The sequence below is a fragment of the Hypanus sabinus genome, chromosome 3 (assembly GCF_030144855.1).
Source record: "Hypanus sabinus isolate sHypSab1 chromosome 3, sHypSab1.hap1, whole genome shotgun sequence".
NCBI lineage: Eukaryota > Metazoa > Chordata > Chondrichthyes > Myliobatiformes > Dasyatidae > Hypanus > Hypanus sabinus.
In genome coordinates, this window is record NC_082708.1 from 77,693,676 (window position 1) to 77,702,067 (window position 8,392).

Genomic DNA, 8,392 nt, shown 5'->3' on the forward strand with positions numbered 1-8,392 from the left:
TGATTTTTGAAAGATCATTTCTAATGTCACCACGATCTCCAATACTACTTCTTTCAGAACCATAAGGTGCAGTTCCTCTGGTCCAGGTGACTTAAGTACCTTTAGGTCTTTCAGCTTTTTGAGCACCTTCTCTCTTGTAACAGTAACTGTACACACTTGTGTGTCTTTCTAAATATCTCTTAAAATTCTCTAACATATTTTTCTCTACCACCATACCAGGCAATGCATTCCAGGCATCCACCACTCTCTGAGTAAGAAATGTACCCTTTATATCCCCATTTGAACCGACCCCCTCTCACCTCCAATGCATGCCTACTGGTATTAGACATGTTTACCCTGGAGAAAAGATACTCCCTATTTACTCTATGCCTCTCATAATCTTATAAACCTCTATCAGATCTCCCCTCAGCCCTTGCCAATCAAAAAAAACTCAGGTTTGCCCAGCTTTTCATGATAGCGCATGCCCTCTCAGCCAAGCAGCATCCTTGTAAACTCTTCTACACCCTCTCCAAAGCCTTAACATCATTCCTATAGTAGGGTGACCAAAACTGTATGTAATACTCCAGATGTGGCCTAACCAGAGTTCTATAATTTCTTGACTTTTGCAACACAAACAAAATGCTGGAGGAACGAAACATCGACTACTCTTTTCCATAGATGCTGTCTGGCCTGCTACAAAAGTAATGTAGAGTCTAGTTGTTTTATGGTGAGTGACTCACCTCCTGGTGCTCTATCAACACTCAACGTCACCTAGCACCTACCGATTTTCTCTTGTTTGCTCTTGACTTTTGAACTCAATGCCTCAACTAATAAAAGCAAGTGTTCTATACATCTTCTTAACCACCTTATCAACCTGTGTAGCCACTTTAAAGAACCCCAAGATCTCTCTGCTCAGCAACACTGTTAAGGGTCTTGTCCTTGACAGTGTACTGTCTCCTTGCATTTGCCTACCAAAGTGTTATATCTCACATTTATCTGATTTAAGCTCCATCTGCCATTTCTCTGCCCATATTTTCAACTGATCTATATTGTGCTGTTTTCTTTGCCAGTCTTCTACACTATCCAGAACTCCACTAATCTTGTCATCATCCACAAACTTACTAACCCACCCATCTGCACTTTCATCCAGATCATTTATATACATCACAAGCAGCAGAGGTCCCAGCACAAATCCTTGTGGAACACCACTAGTTACAGATCTCCAGCTTGATTAAGTCCCTATGAACACTCCCTGATGACTTCTATGCACAAGCCAGTACTGAATCCAAGCAGCCAATTCTCTATGGACCCCATGCATCCTAATCTTCTGGATCAGCCTCCTATGAGGTACTTTGTCAAACGCCTTACTAAAATCCATGTAGGCATCATCCACTGCTCTACCTTCATCAATCCATCTCTTCACCTTGTCAAAAAACTCAATCAAGTTGGTAAGACATGACTTGCCCCACACAAAGCCATGCTTGCCCTTCCTAATTAAGCCATGGATTTCCAAATGCTCACATATCCTATCCCTAAGAATTTTCTCCAACTGATGGAGCAATTTTCCTACAACTGATGTGAGAGTTACCAGTCTATAATTTCCAGGACTTTCCCTTGTTCCCTTCTTAAATAAAGGTAAAGTATTAGCCACTCACCAGTCCTCCAAAACCTTGCCTGTGCCTAGAGACGTTATGAATATACTGGTCAAGGCCCCAGCAATCTCATCTCTTAGCTCCCTCAATAAGCACAAAAGTAAAGAAGTCTTACTCTAACTTTTTAAGACTTTGGTGAGATCATGCCTGGAGCATAGTGCACAAGTTTAGTTCCTTTGTTCGTGGAGGGATAGATTTACTTTGGAAGAGCTTCAGGGAAGGTCCATTAGGTTGATTCTTGAGAATGAATGATATGTCTTACATGAAGCAGTTGAATAAAATGGACCAAACTCATTAGAATTCAGAAGAATAAGAAGTGAAGTTATGGAACCTAACATTCTGAATTGTCTTCATAACGTGAATGATAAACTATAGAACTATTGAGCATAATTTCTGTAGAAAGGGTCCCCCATTTGAGACAGAGATCAGGAGGATTTTTTTCCCCCTTAAATTGTCATGAATCCCTAAAATTTTCTACAAAGTCAGTGGTGGAAATACTGTTGGTGAATAAATTCAAGACCTTCTAGGCCAAGAGCAAAGGTCTTGGGGATTGAACAGGAAAATGAATTGTAGGCTAAAGTCATATTAAAGAGCAGTGCAGGCTTGATGGGCCATATGGCCTAAAGCAGCTTCTGTTCCGTATGTTCTAATGAATATTGATGACAGTTGTATTTTTTGTTTTTCAATGACATGGTTCTGTATAACTTCCTAAAGGAATTAATGAGTTTACATTGAATGAAGTGGAATATAACTGGTGCTTCTAAATACTGGAATTTTCCTTGTAGGGTAACAGATGGCTGGCAGTGAGTTACAAGGTAGTAATTCAATCAAGCTGTCCTGATGACACAATGAACAAAAGCAAAGTTTTAGTGGTTTGTGAATGTCAGCCAGTCCTTGCGATTGTATTACTATCTACAACACATTACTAAGGTTTCATTGTTCCTTGCAACATGTGATCTATATTCTAAATATCGAAGCAAGTACTTTAGTTATAGAGCAGAAATGCATTCATCTATAACAATGAAAAGTGAACAGAACTAGAGATTTTAAACCTGCAGAATATGGCAATATTATGACGGTATCATTTGAGGGTGTGTTTCTGTAGCAAAATTGAACAAGTGTATACTATTTTGCATATAGTTTCGATTTCATCTTACTTTAATGGCAGTAATATGATTATTTATTTACGGAGTATGGAGAAGGCCCTTAACAATCCTCCAATTTAGTACCAGCCTAACCCTGGGCTAATTAACCTACCAACCAGTACATTTTGGACTGTGGAGGAAACCAGTGCATCTGGAGGAAACCCATGCACACACGGAAGAACATAAAAACTCCTTTCAGACAGTGGCAGGAACTGAACCCAGGTCACTGGTACTGTAAAGTGATTTGCTAGCCACTACACTACCCTGCCGCAATGGTGAATAGAATTAGAATAAAATAATCAAATTTTAACATTTAGCAAGTGGTATTTCTAGTCCCATATCATCCCAACATGCTTTACCTCAATGAGTTCCTTTGGAACTACAGTTACTCTTCTAGATACTGAACACGTTACTAAAGAAGTTATCCTAAGTTCAAATCTTACCGCAATAGTTGGGAACTGGGACTGGAAAGGAATGAATAATGTATTGCAGATGATGGAATTTAAATCTAGTTTATTAAATAATCTGGAATAAAAAGATGATATCAGTAACAACAACCATGAAACTGCTAGTTTGTTACAAAAATTCATACAGTTCTAGGTAAGGAAATACTCTCAATTGGGGTTCACAGTGACGTGACTATTTCTGCCTGTTTTCTGAAGGTGCCTAGCAAACTATTTAATTGTACAAACTGTGAAACAACCTTCACACAAGAAGCATGACAAATCTGCAGGGTGACTCAGCTCTTCCCTCTTAGGACTGCTGAATAAAAAGGGACAACCAACTTGCACAAGCAAGCTTTACAAACAGCAATGTGACCACAGCTAGGACATCTGTTTCAGTGATGTTGTTCAAAGAATAATTGTTGGCCAAGATAGCAAGAACTACCATCACAGAGGAGGCACAGGAACCTGAAGACCCACACTCAGTCTTTTAAGAATAACCTTTTCCTCTTCCCTTCTGCCATTAGATTTATGAATGGTCCATGAATCCATCAAGTTTTCCTCATTATTCATCTTTTGGGCTACTTATTTATTTTGTAACTAATAAAAATTATGTCATAGAGTCATAGAAAAGTACAGACCGGAAAAAGGTCCTTCAGCCCATCTAGTCCATGCCAAACTGTTTGAACTGCCTACTCCAATTGACTTGTGGCAGGACCATGATCCTCCATACCCCTATCATCCATGTACCTATCCAAATTTTTCTTAAACATTGAAACTGAGGTTGCATTCACCACTGGCACTGGCAGCTCGTTCCAAACTCTCACAACCCTCAGAGTGAAGAAGTTTCCCCTCATGTTCCCCTGAAACTTATCACCTTTCATCCTTAACCCATGTCCTCTAGTTGTAGTCCCACCCAACCGCAGTGAAAAAAGCCTGCTTACATTTATCCTATCAATACCCCCTGACTTTGTATACCTCTATCAAACCTCCTTTCAGTCTTCTGTTTCAAGGAATAAAGTCCTCATCTATTCAATCTTGCACTTCACTGGTGCAGCAAAACAATACATTTCACAACATATGTCAATGTAATTAATCTGATTCTGAGGAGGAATCTTTGCTCACCTTTTGTCAATAAGCGTGACATGTTTTGCATCCAGCTGAGAGGACTGTTGATTTTGTTCCATCTCTGATCATGAGTCAGTCTCCCAATACTACACTGAAATATCAATCTTATTTATTAAATCTCTGACTTGACTTTCTGGATTGGGATTTGAAACATAGAAACAGAAAATAGGTGCAGGAGTAGGCCATTTGGCCCTTCAAGCCTGCACTGCCATTCAGTATGATCATGGCTGATCATCCAACTCAGAACCCTGTACCTGCTTGCTCTCCATACCCACTGATCCCTTTAGCCACAAGGGCCATATCTAACTTCCTCTTAAATATAGCCAATGAACCGGCCTCAACTGTTTCCTGTGGCAGAGAATTCCACAGATTCACCACTCTCTGTGTGAAGAAGTTTTTCCTCATCTCGGTCCTAAAAGGCTTCCCCATTATCTTTAAACTGTGACCCCTCGTTCTGGACTTCCCCAACATCGGAAACAATCTTCCTGCATCTAGCCTGTCCAATCCCTTTAGAATTTTATACGTTTCAATAAGAACCCCCCTCGATCTTCTAAATTCCAGTGAGTATAAGCCTAGTCGATCCAGTCTTTCTTCATATGAAAGTCCTGCCATCCCAGGAATCAATCTGGTGAACCTTCTCTGTACTCCCTCTATGGCAAGAATGTCTTTCCTCAGATTAGGGGACCAAAACTGCACACAATATTCTAGGTGCGGTCTCACCAAGGCCTTGTACAGCTGCAGTAGAACCTCCCTGCTCCTGTACTCAAATCCTTTTGCTATGAATGCCAACATACCATTTGCCTTTTTCACCGCCTGCTGTACCTGTATGCCCACCTTCAATGACTGGTGTACAATGTCACCCAGGTCTCATTGCATCTCCCCTTTTCCTAATCAGCCACCGTTCAGATAATAATGTTTTCCTGTTCTTGCAACCGAAGTGGATAACCTCACATTTATCCACATTAAATTGCATCTGCCATGAATTTGCCCACTCACCTAACCTATCCAAGTCACCCTGCATCCTCTTAGCATCCTCCTCACAGCTAACACCGCCGTCCAGCTTTGTGTCATCCACAAACTTGGAGATGCTGCATTTAATTCCCTCGTCTAAATCATTAATATATATTGTAAACAACTGGGGTCCCAGCACTGAGCCTTGCGGTACCCCACTAGTCAGAGATATGGTCTCTGACTCAGAGTGCAACCGTAAAATGACAAAATACTGCACAAAGGCATAGCTGACCTAATAGAACTGTTAAAAGCACATTAACAGATTTTACCATTAGTCAATAATTCACTCCATGCAACACACTTTCCACAAAGGCTGCTATTCAAGACTGGGTCTGAACATTCTTGCATCTCTGGGATAGGTGATGGCAAATCTTTGCAATCCTGCATCTTTGATAATTCTTAAAGAAGGACGAGTATACATGCTCCATTAAACAGCCATAATATCCAAACAAGTATATACCCTGAGCTACATAAAAGATCGGGACCTGTTATATAACAATTACTGCACGGAAACAGGCCATCTCGGCCCTTCTAGTCTGTGCCAAACGCTTACTCTCACCTAGTCCCACTGGCCCTCACTCAGCCCATAACTTTCCATTCCTTTCCTGTCCATATACCTATCCAATTTTACTTTAAATGACAATACCAGACCTGCATCTACTACTTCTACTGGAAGCTCATTCTACACAGCTACCACTCTCTGAGTAAAGAAATTCCCCCTCGTGTTACCCTTAAACTTTTGCTCCCTAACTCTCAAATCATGTCCTCTTGTTTGAATCTCCCCTACTCTCAATGGAAAAAGCCTATCCATGTCAACTCTATCTATCCCCCTCATAATTTTAACAAACTCTATCAAGTCCCCCCTCAACCTTCTACGCTTCAAAGAATAAAGACCTAACTTGTTTAGCCTTTCCCTATAACTTAAGTGCTGAAACCCAGGTAACATTCTGGTAAATCTTCTCTGTACTCTCTCTATTTTGTTGACATCTTTCCTATAATTCAGTGACCAGAACTGTACACAATGCTCCAAATTCGGCCTTACCAATGCCTTGTACAATTTTAACATTACATCCCAACTCCCATACTCAATGCTCTGATTTATAAAGGCCAGCATACCAAAAGCTTTCCTCACCACCCTATCCACATGAGATTCCACCTTCAGGGAACTATGCACCATTATTCCTAGATCATTCTGTTCTACTGCATTCTTCAATGCCCCACCATCTACCATGTATGTTCTATTTGGATTACTCCTACCAAAATGTAGCACCTCACACTTATCAGCATTAAACTCCATCTGCCATCGTTCAGCCCACTCTTCTAACTGACCTAAATCTCTCTGCAAGCTTTGAAAACCTACTTCATTATCCACAACGCCACCTACCTTAGTATCATCTGCATACTTACTTATCCAATTTACCACCCCATCATCCAGATTAGTAATGTATATGACAAACAACATTGGACCCAATACAGATCCCTGAGGCACACCACTGGTCACCGGCCTCCAACCTGACAAACAGTTATCCACCATTACTCTCTGGCATCTCCCATCTAGCCACTGTTGAATCCATTTTACTACTTCAATATTAATACCTGTTGCCCAATCTTTCAAAGGACATTAGTGAAGATATTAAGACTTTCCAGCGAGGGCTGCAATAATCTGGCTACTAGTCTCAATCAAGTTAAAATGAGTATCAGTCTGAACAAAGTACCTCAAAGTTCAGAATCTGACCCCACCTTCACCAAACAGTCTCTCATCTCCCCTCTTCCACTGAGCAGAAGATACAAAAACACAAAAGCATGTACCACCAGGCTCAAGGCTTGCTTCTACCCCACAGGTATAAGACTTTTAAATGATATGATGGACTCCTGGCCTCACAGTCTACCTCATTACGATCCTGCAACTTACTGTTTACCTGTACAGTATTTTCTCTGTCACTGCTACACCTAATTCTGCATTGTTAATGTTGCACCCTGTACTACCTCAATGAGTTGATCTGAATGAACAGAATGCAAGACGAGCTTTTCACTGTATTTCAGTGCATGTGACAATACTGAACCGATTCCAGTTCCAGTGAAGGGACAATTGGAAAAGAGTAGGGAAGTTGGACTAATTGGATAACTTCTTAAAAGAACTAGCACAATGGATTGAATTATTCCCTTCCGTGTTACATGATTAAATTATTAATTTCCATGGAAAGGCATGTGATAATGCCAAGAACTGTCAGTTAGATAAATCTAAGATGAAATTATTGACTGAATTTAGCTGTATAGAGTTGACGTGTCACCACAATTCATGCCCACCCACACTTACACTTACTGGAAAAAGGCAGTCAGCTTGATCCACACTCTCCTCACCACTCCACCCAGTCAGGATGAGTGAGAACACAACGGTGAGCCAGCATCCTGTGAGTTTTTCATAGGACACTTGTTAAAGCTGCCAAGAGGCATCTATAAACCATTTAGATTGTTTCAAACAACAGAATAATATATTTATTTTAACATTAAATGCAATTAACTCAAAATGCAGCAAACACCAAAAATACAGCAAAAAGTCATGTTTGAAATGTTAAAGTAATGTAAAATAATTGAAAACTGCATTTTTTATACAGATATCAAGTTGATTCTCAACTTGGGAATGATGACAAGGATTCCAAATAGCAACAAAAAGCACATAGGTTTCTGCAGAGGAGATTGGAGAAGTTTCCTCTACAGCAGCTTAATCTATGAGATGCACAAGGGGTAGAAAGACCCTGTGAGCAATGTGGCAGAAACAAAGATATTGGGTGGAGAGGAGTGGGAGAATCTCAACTGATGGGAGACCCTTGCAACCCAACCCAGGAAGAGCCTGGAAGGAGCGGTTCATCCAGGAGTCCATACATAGTGGAGCAACACTGAAAGAAATTTTATCTCCTCACTAGATATATCTGAGCACCATGGTCTACATCTGTCAAGGTTCAAGATTCACAATTCAAGATTTAAGATTATTTATTGTCATTCTTCACTATGCATGTGTAAAGGAGAACAAAAT